The sequence below is a fragment of the Musca vetustissima genome, unplaced genomic scaffold (assembly GCF_032173495.1).
Source record: "Musca vetustissima isolate MV318-11 ecotype Yass unplaced genomic scaffold, APGP_CSIRO_Mvet_v1 utg17225, whole genome shotgun sequence".
NCBI lineage: Eukaryota > Metazoa > Arthropoda > Insecta > Diptera > Muscidae > Musca > Musca vetustissima.
The window spans coordinates 49,603-63,684 of record NW_026884120.1 but is presented as its reverse complement, the minus strand read 5'-3'; positions in this window follow the sequence as shown (position 1 = coordinate 63,684).

Below are 14,082 nucleotides of genomic sequence, written 5' to 3'. Positions count from 1 at the left end.
TGTCGAAATTATATACGGAAGCTATGCTATATCTATATCTGACCCGATTTCACGGAAACTTGCCATACACTAATTTATATTAACTTCAGTACGTTGTGTCAATCAGCCTAGTTATGGATATTTAGTGCACCATTTACTTAAAATCGGATGAAAATAAATATACGAGGTGTATGTAGATCCTATTTTCCCCAAGCTTAGCATATATATCGAAAGATATATAGGGACTTTGGTGCACCAATTACATAAATTCAGACGAAAATATATATGGAAGCTATATCTAAATTTGAATCGATTTTCACGAAACATAGCAAATCGAATGATTTTCAGGGACTTTGGAGCACCGTTTACCTAAAATCGGGCGAAACTATAAATGGGAGCTATATCTAAATCTGAACCGATTTTCACGAAACTTAGCACACATGATTCTAGGCTTCATTCAGTAGGCTATACCAAATTTCATGCAAATCGAAACATATATAGGGACTTTGGTGCAAAATTTACATTTAATCGGACGAAAATATATATGGGAGCATATCTAAATCTGAATCGATTTTTACCAATTTCAATAGGGTTCGTCCTTGGGCCAAATAAATGTGCTGTGCCAAATTTCATCTAAGTCGGATTATAAATGCGACCTGTACTTTGTTTACAATTTAAGATCAACAGACGGACGGACGGACATGCATAAATCGACTCAAAAAGTGATTCTATGCATATTCTCAAAAGGAACCATGGGTCTATCTCGATTTCTTTTGCCTGTAACAAACATATGCACAAATATATTATACCTTGTACCACAATGTGGTGAACGGTATGATAATGGATTCCTTTTTCCCCAACCTAATATTAATAATTTTCCGATAATTTATATAGATAATTTTGTTGGAAGATTTGACACACCATTAGAACAGAAAAATTAAATCAGAGCCAATTGTTTGAAAACTGTGCCCAAAACACTCAAATAACCAAATACACCTTGGTTTTGTTTTCCATATAAGAAGTAGAACATTAACCCTTACATATCTAATCAACAAATATGTCGATGTATAATATATAATCTTCAAAACATTTTGTTGTCTTTAGGCAAAATTGGGGCAAAGAGAATAATAAGACATTCAACGTTTATAGATTCAAACTTGATTATTTTGAGAAATATCATGTAGAATATGCAATGACATAAAATGTTTGTGTTCTTCTTTCAAATAGTATTGTTATTATTTATGTATTTACATTTTTGCCTATAACAAAATTCGAGAAAACCGTAAAAGAAAACCAGTAAGGAAAGTAGTAAAGTCGGACGGGGCCGACTATATGATACCCTTCACCACTATGAGTATATTAAACAGGACTATTAACATAAAATTGGATAAAAAAAAATTTGTGATATGTAAGTATGTCAATCGACTTCAAACAAGTATAAAGAGGTCATCCGTTGGGCTATGTCGGTACTTCTAGAAAACGCAACTACGTAATTCTATGCTCAATACGTTGTTCAAAATTTGATGTCAATCTGACTAACATGAGGAGTTTGATACCCAATTTACTTGAAATCGGGCGAAAATATATATGGAAGCTCTATCCAAATATTAAGCGATTTCAAACAAACCTGTCACAGGTTAGGTTGTACTAATTTCAGAACGTTTTGTTTCTATTGGTTCCTTAGTACGTCAATTACTTAAAATCAATCTATAATAAAATGGAGCTATATCTAAATCTAGACCGATTTCCACGAAACAAGGCAGACATCATTCTAGGCTCAATTAAGTATGTTATGCCAAATTTTGTGCAAATCGAAGGATATATAGGGACTTTGGTGCACCATTTACATGAAATCGGACGAAACTATACATGGGAGCTATATCTAAATCTTGACCTATTTTCACGAAACTTGGCAGACAGTACGTTATGCCAGATTTCGTGCAAATCGAAAGATATATAGGGACTTTGGGGCACTATTTACATGAAATCGGACGAAACTATATATAGTAGCTATATCTATATCTGGACCGATTTTCTCCAAACTTGGCAGACATCACTCTAGGCTTAATTCAGTACGTTATGCCAAATTTCGTGCAAATCGAAAGATATATAGGGACTTTGGAGACCCATTTACCTTAAATCGGACGAAAATATATATGGGAGCTATATATAAATCTGAACCGATTTCCTCGAAACTTGGTACACGTCATTCTTGACCTAATTCAGTACTTTATGCCAAACTTCGTGCAAATCGAAAGATATATAGGGACTTTGGAGACCCATTTATATTAAATCGGACGAAACTATATATGGGATCTATATCTAAATCTGGACCGATTTTCTCGAAACTTGGCAGACATCACTCTAGGCTTAATTCAGTACGTTATGCCAAATTTCGTGCAAATCGAAAGATATATAGCGACTTTTGTGCACCATTTACATGAAATCGGACAAAACTATATATGGGAGCTATATCTAAATCTGGACCGATTTTCTCGAAACTTAGTAGACATCATTCTAGGCTCAATTCAGTACGTTATGCCAAATTTCGTGCAAATCGAAAGATATATAGGGACTTTGGGGCACCATTTACATGTAATCGGAAGAAACTATATATGGGAGCTATATCTAAATCTGGACCGATTTTCACGAAACTTGGCAGACATCACTCTAGGCTTAATTCAGTACGTTATACCAAATTTCGTGGAAATCAAAAGATATATAGGGACTTTGGGGCACCATTTACATGAAATCGGACGAAACTATATATGGGAGCTATATCTAAATCTGGACCGATTTTCACGAAACTTGGCAGACATCATTCTAGACCTAAATGATTAGGCTGTACCAAATTTCGTGCAAATCGAAAGATATTTAGGGGCCGTTTACATTAAATCGGTTAAATATATATATGGGAGCTATATCTAAATCTGAACCGATTTTTCCCAATTTCGATAGGGTTCGTCCTTGGGCCAAATAAGTGACCTATGCCAAATTTCATCCAATTCTGATCATAAATGCGACCTGTACTTTGTTTACAATTTAACATGGACAGACAGACGGACAGACGGACGGACGGACGGACATGCATAAATCGACTTAGAAAGTGATTCTATGCATATTCTCAAAAGGAACCATGTGTCTATCTCGTTTCCTTTTACCTGTTACAAACATATGCACAAAGACATAATACCCTGTACCACAGTGTGGTGAAGGGTATAAATATCAAGTGTTTGCCGGCTATTATATCATATATATATATATATATATACATGTATGTACATTTGTATTTGTAAAATTCATTGCACGTTATTCTGTGTACTATTGCGCATGAATTTTTAAACTAGGACGAAAAATAATAACAACAGCTGGAAGAGCGCGAGAGAGAGAGATTGGATAGCAAAGAGCATGTCTATTACACGAAATGTGAACCTTTCGGCATTTTATCACCCCCAACAACAATAATTTCTGTTAAAGATATCTATTGCAAATTTGAAAAATACAGGAATTACCGTTTTGGTAGAGTTCGACCAAATATTGTTATGCACGTCTTCATAATTTGAAGGGTATATTAAGTTTGTCATGGAGTTCGTAATTTCTAGAAATCATCCTTTTAGGCTTTCCAAGTGAGTTTAGTCATACATGTTTGCTGTTTTGGTAGGATTTTCTACATAAATGTCCCACAATCGCATATTTTCGGTATATTTCGGAAAGTTTCTACCGATTTTATGCATTTTAAAAACGCCCGACATACTTTCAAACCAAATTGGCTGCATTTTGACATTTCATTTTACCAATGTCTTTTTTATAAGAATATATATTTAAAACCAGTAAGGAAAGTAGTAAAGTCGGTCGGGGCCGACTATATGATACCCTTCACCACTATGGGTATATTAAACAGTACTATTAACATGAAATTGGATGAAATAAAATATGTGATATTTATCTAAATGTGAATCTACCTAGATCTATCAATAAAGTATGTAAATCGACTTCAAACAAATATAAATAGGTCATCCGTTGGGCTATGCCTGTACTTCAAGAAAAGGCAACTACGTAATTCTATGCTCAATTTTGTATGTTGTGCAAAATTTGATGTTAATCTGACTACATGAGGGGTTTGATGCCCAATTTACTTGAAATTGGGCGATAATATATATGGAAGCTCTATCCAAATATTAAGCGATTTCAAACAAACATGTCACAGGTTAGGTTATAGTAATTTCAGAACGTTTTGTTCCTATCAGCCTATTGGTTCCTTGGTGCGTCAATTACTTAGAATCAATCTATAATAAAAGGGAGCTATATCTAAATCTGGACCGATTTTCACGAAACAAGGCAGACATCACTCTAGGCTTACTTCAGTACCTTATGCCAAATTTCGTGCAAATCGAAAGATATATAGCGACTTTGGTGCACCATTTACATGAAATCGGACGAAACTATATATGGGAGCTATATAGAAATCTGGACCGATTTTCTCGAAACTTGGCAGACATCACTCTAGGCTCAATTCAGTACGTTATGCCAAATTTCGTGCAAATAGAAGGATGTATAGGGACTTTGGTGAACCATTTACATGAAATCGGACGAAACTATATATGGGAGCTATATCTAAATCTGGACCGATTTTCACGAAACTTGGCAGACATAATTCTAGACCTAAATGATTAGGCTGTACTAAATTTCGTGCAAATCGAAAGATATATAGGGACCGTTTACATTAAATCAGTTAAATATATATATGGGAGCTATATCTAAATCTGAACCGATTTTTCCCAAATAGGGTTCGTCCTTGGGCCGAATAAGTGACCTATGCCAAATTTCATCCTATTCGGATCATAAATGCGACCTGTACTTTGTTTACAATTTAACATGCACAGACAGACGGACGGACGGACATGCATAAATCGACTTAGAAAGTGATTCTATGCATATTCTTAAAAGGAACCATGTGTCTATCTCGTTTCCTTTTGCCTGTTACAAACATATGCACAAAGACATAATACCCTGTACCACAGTGTGGTGAAGGGTATAAACATCTATACAAATGCAGGCATGTGTCGGTCCGTCTGTCTGGCCGGATTGTGCGATTTGCAATATTTATAAATCAAATATCAGGCGAATGGAATGTTCGATTTTAACCAAACGTTACACAACCTATTATCTTTTCCTAGCCTAGATCAAGTTGGTCCACTCTGACACGTCGCTGCAAAGATTCAAATTTTTCAATGAAAGTATATTCAATATTAGGCGAAAGGAATGTCTTTACCAAGCCTAGATAAATACTTGTAAAAATTGTAAATTTAATTTGAAGCAAGATGAATGACCGATGTGGGAAAAATTGAATCTGAAACCTGGAAAAACCTTATATAAAGCGAATAATAAAACCTATGTGTAATTCCAAGGACTTGGGGAGGTCCATAGTGTTAGTCGGCCACACCGACGAACACTTTTTTCTTGTTAATTTTTACCTGAAAGTACATGAATATGGATATGGTTACAGGTCATCCATAACACACATTAATGGTTGGATTGATGCTACCCATAAGTCGCTTATATGTTTGTAATACTAGGATTATCCTGAACTTTTTTTAATTTTGCAAACAAATACACAAAGACGTAGAGTCATATACCACAGTGAGGTACGTATAAGACAAATATATTTCAAGTCCCATTAGACTTAAGAAAATCGGTATGTATTACAAATACGGTGTAGTTGTAAGATTTATGTACAAAGCTAAATTGTCTGTTTGTTTTCCAAACAGATTCTAAAAATCTACTTATATATTAAGGGAGAACAATGGAAGACAAAAATAAACAAATCACCAACAGTTTGTAAAGAAAAACATTGTATGTATTTTTCGCTGCAGAATATCATCTTACGTTATCTATCTACTTGAAATTTTCTAAACCAAACACAATTTTTATTTCCTTTGCAAATATCTACATGACAAACTGTATACAAAGAGACTGGGAGAGTGGGTTTATTATGGATTAGTGGGAATAAAAAAGGATAAATAATGAAATGCAAAATATATTCCTCGTCTCGCCAGAACTTACGTTAATTTACGATGAATATAAGTAGGTTGGTATGTATGTATATTTGATTTTCTAAGTGGGTCTGATGCGATGATACGTGCCACCAAAGATTTTCTTCTTCTGCTTTTTGTTTAAAATTTGTCGTTGATGATATTTAACTCCACTCTTTTTTATGTAACTCCAAAATTGATACGGCTCTTGTGTTGACGTTTATATGTATGTATGTATTTTTTTATCAATTAAAAATGTTTTTTTTTTTTAAATGTGATTAGGATATTTGTGCGATTTTTCAAAAAAAATGGAGATTTAATTAATTTCCATTCTATTTCAGTCTATTATTGTTGATGATTAACATAAAATTTGCAACTCGATCTGTTATTCGCGAATCACTTTACAATGCTTTTGATGTTGTTGTTGTTATCACTTCTAAAAATTACATATTGATTAACTGTCGTCTAGCGACATTTTTCACGTTGACGTTGCGGCGATAGATTTGTTTTATTCCATTATTACCTTTCATATAGTGGAGTGCACATTACATATTTTTTATTTGCTTTTTTTAAATTTTTTTCGTTTTATTTTAAGACTGCATTAGAGCGCACTTATCGCGTGTCGGCTACCGAGTTTGCTTTTCAGCTTTTGTTTCCATTGGGCTCTCACCATCGTTCGACCTCTGTTTCCGCATAAAATATCAACAATAGCTATAATAACAACAACAGCAGTGCCGAAAAATAAGTAAATAAATAATAATAATATTAGAAACTAAATAACGCCACCGGTCAACGACAGAGTAGTGAGTGCTTGGACCAAATGTCAGTGTGAAACTAAATTCAATTGAATTAAACTCATAATCACAGAGCGTGCACAGAGTGTTATACTCCCTGTGTCACTGTTACCGTCACAGCTACAGAACTGTGATACTGTCTGTTTGTAATCAAAGTGGTGTGTCGTCTCTCAGTTGTTGGGACGTCATATACTTACCTACACACGAACTGATATACATACATATATATAAAGTTCCACATGTTCACCCCAATCCCCAACCATGCATACATTGCCTTGTCAACGAAACAACCACCATTGCAATTACATACAATTAAGCTCCTTTTTAACGCAACTATCTGCAACAGCGTTACCATATCGCGAAGCGTAGAAATCACAAATACATTGGAGGGTATAATAAAATAATTTTTCATGCTTTATTTTCCATTACGATACGGGTTATTGATCTCATTTTTGGCACAGCGCACTTAATTGAGTCCGGAATGATGTGTGCTAAGTTTCGTGAAAATCGGTTCAGATTTAGATATATCTCCCATATATATTTTCATTCGATTTTATGTAAATGGTGCACCAAAGTCCTTTCGATTTGCACGAAATTTGGCACAGCGTACTTTATTGAGTCTAGAATGATATGTGCTCAGTTTCATTAAAATTGGTTCAGATTTAGATATAGCTCCCATATATATATATATATATATATATATATATTTTCGTCCGATTTTAAGTTAATGGTGCCTCAAAGTCCCTACATATCTTTCGATTTGCACGAAATTTGGCATAGCGCACTGAAATAAGACTACAATGATGTGTGTTAAGTTTCGTGAAAATCGGTTCAGATTTAGGTATAGCTCCCATATATATTTGCGTCCGATTTTATGCAAATGGTGCTTATATATCTTTCGATTTGCAGAAAATTTGGCACAGCGCACTTTTTTGAGTCTAGAATGATGTGTGCTAAGTGTCGTGAAAATCGGTTCAGATTTAGATATAGCTCCCATATATATTTGCGTCCGATTTTATGTATATGGTGCACCGTAGCCCCTATAAATGTTCACATTGGCACGAAATTTGGCAAATCGTACTGAATTAAGTCTAGAATGATGTGTGTTAAGTTTTGGGAAAATCTAAAGATGATATGTCTGTTCTATCTACAGGATATTGAATATATTATCGCCTCTTTTATGTACCCATAGTGGTGAAGGGTATACCCCAGATGAAGAAGATACCCCAGAACCAATAAGAGATGATGGTATGGAGTGTATACCACCTAGCCATGATGAGATCAGAATAGCAATGAATCGGCTGATGAATAATAAAGCAGCAGGAGCCGATGGGATACCAGCCGGACTATTCAAGACTGGTGGCCAGATGCTGATCAGGAGTATGCACCAGCTGATTAGCACAATTTGGCTAGATGAATACATGCCCAATGATTGGAACCTCAGCATCCTGTGTTCCGTGCACAAAAAAGGAGACAAGACGATATGTGCCAACTATAGAGGAATAAGTCTCCTTCCCATCGCATATAAAGTGCTATCCAGTGTGCTGTGTGAACGATTGAAGCCAATGGTCAATGACATCATCGGACCATACCAATGCGGCTTCAGACCTGGCAAATCCACCATTTACCAGATTTTCACTCTGCATCAAATCCTGGAAAAGACCCACGAAAAACACATCGACACATACCACCTATTTGTCGACTATAAAGCCGCATTCGACAGCCCTATCCGTTCAGAGGTTTTTAAAGCCATGTCTACGTTCGGCATTCCTGCAAAATTAATACGCTATGCAGGATAACTTTAAGTGGCACAAGGAGCCCTTCAATACCGAACGAGGATTCAGACAAGGTGACAGTTTGTCGTGTGATCTTTTTAACAGCCTACTGGAAAAGGTCATACGACACGCAAAGGTGAACAGAAATGACACTCTGTACACCAAACAACACATGCTACTATGGTCTAAGTAAGCAGTTTAGAAACAAGGCCACCTCCCGCCAGACCAAACTCACACTTTACAAGACGCTGTTACTACCCGTGCTATTATATGGATCAGAAGCATGGGTACTTGCGCAAGCTGGTTAGGCAGCTCTTGGGGTGTTTGAGAGAAAAATTCTCCGAAAGATCTACGGGCCGATCTGCGTCGACGGTGAATATCGACGTCGAATGAACCACGAGCTTTACAATTTATACGCGGACATCGACATAGTCAGTCGTATTGAGCTGCAGCGACTACGGTGGCTAGGCCATGTTGTGCGGATGAATGAAGATGCCCCAGCTCAAAAGGCATATAAAAATGAGCCTACTGATGGTTCCCGTAGAAGGGGAAGGCCACGAATTAGATGGAAAGACCAAGTAGAAAACAACATCTTGGAACGTGGTCTTCCAAATTGGTGGACTTGCGCACAAGACCGACGCGCTTAGAAATCTTTTTTAAGCTCGGCTTATGGAACAACCGCTCTGTAACAAGCCAGCTAAGAAAGTAAGTAAGTAAGTGGTGAAGGGTATCATATAGTCGGTCCCGTCCAACTTCTGAATTTTCCTTACTGGTTTCATACCGCGTTAATGAGCAACGTGTTGATGTTATAGTCCTCTTGTGGTGTATTATCGATAGCAAATAATTCGACGGATGGATCAACGGATCCATTCTGTACTGGAATTTTTAATTCTGTATTTATATTTATTAAATATAAAATTTTGGTGATAAGTGTACGTATATTTAGAAATATTATTTCGGAAATCCCTAGAATATCGGTGTCAAAAATATCGGGAAATACCGGGAATATCAGGGACGGGAATTCCCGACCAAAAACCCAACTATTACCCTACTAGAGGGCGGATATATAGCGCTGATCCCTTCCCTTATATGCAGAACAAAGTGCAAATACTTAGAATGATTTGTTTAGATGGTATTCGAGTCAAATCAATTAAAACCTAAAGTGACCAAATTTGTATTTTTAGGCGTAAAATTTTACCTCGAGAAAAAAGATTTGGAAAATATGGTTAGAAATTGGGCATGAGGGTGCATGTCGCGAAATATTGCCAGGCGCAGAATATAGAAACGCAGAAAGTGAGATATTCGGCATAGTCATGTCAAAATTTGCCGAAAACTGGAAAGGTTGGACTAACATTTGGTATACCTCCCTACAATGGGTCTTTAAAAATTGTTTTTTCCCTATACAATCAATAATATTCAGTCAAATTCGATGAAAATTAGCAAATTACTTCTAATTGGGACGAAGACAATAGCAAGTGCGAAAATTTAATTCTTGGTCTACGTTTTAGAATACCTTCCATTATTTACTCCTAATTAATTGTAAAAATTACTTCAAAGGTAATGTACTGCATTTTACACATCCAATGACATGAATTAAAATTATTCTGTATGCACTTTACATAATGTTAGTACGTGTGCGTCCTCTAAAGTCCCAAATGATTCGTTAAATATGTTAGATAAGTATAATCTTCAAACTTAGCAAATCTAATTAAAATGCAACCAAGTAAAAACAATGTTTTAAAACCAATTCGACCACATCTCTGCTTCCGATAACATTTTTCCACGCTGTTGAGTAATTAAAGTAATAAAGTGCATGCATACTATTTTCTGGATACGCGATTCTCCTTCCTATTTGGTCTTCAATAACATTTTTAATTGTATAAATATTCATCAGAAAAATATACCGATTTTTCGAAAAAAGTGACAAAATCAGATTGTAAACAATTATCAGGTTTCAACGTTTCAGTGTTTTCTATCTATTCTCATCAATAAATTTGTCCACCGAGATACTTGGTTTTGACCATGTTTTGCGCTGTCCGATAGAGTCCGCAATATTAAAAGTTTACACCTTTATTGCTAAGTTTCCTCTCCAAAAAATCACCAATATAGATTTAGTTGCATATCTCCAGCAAAGAGTATGTACATAATTTGAGAGTCCGGAATCTTAGAGAGTGTGAAATATTTTCACTGTAAAGTTCCACATAAGTCCATGTTTTGACACAGCCCTCATATAAAGGTCGCCCTCACATTAATCGCATATCCCAACCAAAGTGACTGTAATTTGTCATTCCGGGTAGGTGAGAAACATTTTTGCAAAATATGCGCTTATATTAGACAATTTTTAAGATTTTGGGCGCATTTTCCAAACTTGTCTGTAATTTGGCCAAATTTTCCCTATAGCGCCAAATCCCCATACAAAGGTCAGTTTTTCGTTATTTACATTTTCCTATCTCATTAAATTTTCTCAGAGCAAAAATAATCTAATATCAGACAATTTATAATGAAAGTCCATATGTAAAGGTGCTGGCCGATTTTAAGTATTTTAAATGCTAAATTATGGTCGAGAGAATGTTAACGACGTTTTCACTTACTCCAATTGTGGTAAGTTGTGCTACGAGTAATTTATTATTAGTTATTTGTGTTATAGTTATTTGACGTACATATTGTGGTTATACATATTGTGGTTATACTTGACAGGATCTATAATTTCATACCCTACATATCAAGGATGAAAAATTCAGTACAATGGCATTTATTCAGTACCTTCTTAATTCAAAAAGTACTGAAGTACCCCCGCGTCCATTTCATTCGTTAATTGTTTAAAAAATGTCGCATTTTAGTTGTTAAAGACTTACGATTTTAGATTATGTAAAACAAATTATAAAGGGTGGCATTCCAGATTCTCAAATAACAAAACATTTCTTTTAAATCGGCACAAAGCCCAACAAATAATTAAAAATACAGCAGGGCCAGAAATCCATTAGCAAAATTTTTAAAAGCACTGACTGCACTGCGTCCAAACATTTTGAAATTATTATAAGGGCTTTTAATGGAAAATGCCAAGATAAGTTTCTTTCATTAGAATCAATTGTGGGTCGACCGGCAAAGGCATTGCAGACAAAATGTTTTACGTGATTGCAATATTCCTCTTGACAAAATGATCGGATTTACGGCAAATAATTGTTCAGTTATGATGAGAAAATACAACGGTGTGCAGGCAATGTTAAAATTATCTGTTCCAAACATATTTGTAACCGGATGTGTTTTTCATGTACTTAATCTGTGCTACGTTTTCGGTGCTACCTCCTGAGGTAGACAGATTGAAATTAATTTTTATTTCTGTCGACGTGATCATTTCGCAAAATTTCAAGAGAACTTTGGAACAAACCTGCATGTTATTTTGGCATGGCTTTCTAGAAAACAGGTAGTGGGCAGACTACTAGAACAATGGGAACCTCTTACATATTATTTAAACCTCAAAAATTTTGAAAGCCAAATAGGTGGAATTTATCAGCGACGAACTAACTAATCCTGCAATGAAAATGTATTATTTGTTTATGTCATATATTTTAAAAGCAAGAATTCACTTATTACTATCAAAATGTTTATATATGCAAGTTGCAAGAATATTATTCAGAAAGGTGGAAAATCATACATATCTCTCTGAATAATATTTTTTGTGGAACGGATGTGGAAATATTCATAGACCACTCTTATATTTTAGAATTCAAAGAATATGCAAAACAATTTTACATACAATTTTGCCAAATATTAAAAAAGAAAATAAATTTCAGAGGCGACAGTTTGTATATGATGTTTAATAGTTTCGCACATGAGAATATTGTGGAAATGACTGTTTCCAAAAGAAGAACATTTTGAAAGAATTTACTCTCAATATAGAGCTTTGTCCGATTATCCGGAACTTAAAAGATTTTATGATGAAAGTATTAGTGACTTTTTGCATAAAATTATCAAATCTAATTCTTACACTGCTAAATTGCTATTGGAGCGAGTTCAAATTAACAGCGGCCAAACAAGGTGTTATCGTAAGTATAAGTGCTTATTTTTATTATTAAAAAAGCAAGATACAAAAAATTAGATCGGAAACAGATTTGGTATACCTGCCATATAATGGGTTTTGAAAATTTCAATCTTTTGGCCTAGAAAATTTTTAATATTCGACCAAATTCAATTAAAATTGGCATTTAACATCAACAGAAGTCTATAAAGCTAACTAACGAAAAACAGGATAGATCGGACTAAGATTTGGTATACCTCCCGCCATGAAAAATTCGTTTTTTCACATATGAAATCGCTAATATTCAGCCAAATTCGATGGAAAATAAAGTACATCAATTATGGTACCGTTCCATAGCGTTCTGCACCGTACCAAGGTGGATAGGTACACTAAAATAACGTACTGTACCGGTACAAAAACACTAAAAATATTTTTAGCGTTACTGTTCCGGAGCACAACGAAAACCGTAGCGTACCGGCTGCAATACACTAAAAAACAGTGGTACATTAAAAATCGTAGTGTACCTACTGCGGTACATTAAAAATCGTTGTTTTTACTGGTCGTAACACAAAAAAAACTAAGTGTTCCACTGAGCGGAACACTAAAAATCTTAGTGTTCCACTTGCCGGAACACTAAAAATCGTAGTGTTCCACTGGTCGGGACAATACAAATCGTAGCGTTCCACTTGCTTGAACTGTACTGGTAGTGTACCATTCACGTATGTTTTTTTTTTTGTGGAGAAATGAACAAATAATAAAAAATGAAATATTGAATTGGTTATATAACTTTATTTACAATTACAAAAGTCCATTATATATACACTGCGTGTCATAACTATAGACGCACCTTTAATTCATTTGGTATGTTAGTTGACAAATAAAATGGACCCATTAAGTTATGGTTCACAATAAAACAATCAAAAATACATATTATTCAACAAAAATAATTAATTTATTCTTTATGGTTTCGCCGAATTCTGCCCTTTCAAAATTACTGGTGTTGCATAACTATAGACTCACTTTTACAAAATTAGATAAATTTATTTTTTTAACATAAATAAATGGGTAGAGTCTCCCTTATTTTAAATATGTTCAAAAATTCTATCCATCATACTGCCTACTAATTTTTTTCGAAATTTTTCATCGATTGACCACCATTCATTGTTTTTAACCTCAAAGAAGTAAGTTTGAGGTTAGAAACAGTTTGGAATTGGCGGGTTTCCGCATACACACGACGAGTCAAGATTCCACACATGTTCTCGATCGGATTCTGGTCGGAAATTTTAATATTTTTGATTTTAACCATACTTGAGTATGGCGACTTTTATGAACTGGCGCGTTGTCCTGCTGAAAAACAAGTCCTTGATTGTTGCTGCTTTCCCAAAATGGCAATAATTTGTCTTCCAAGACTTGAACGTACTCCATTGAATTCATCCGACAACTAGGAAATGTCAAATAAAGCTTATACTTATTATATTTATATT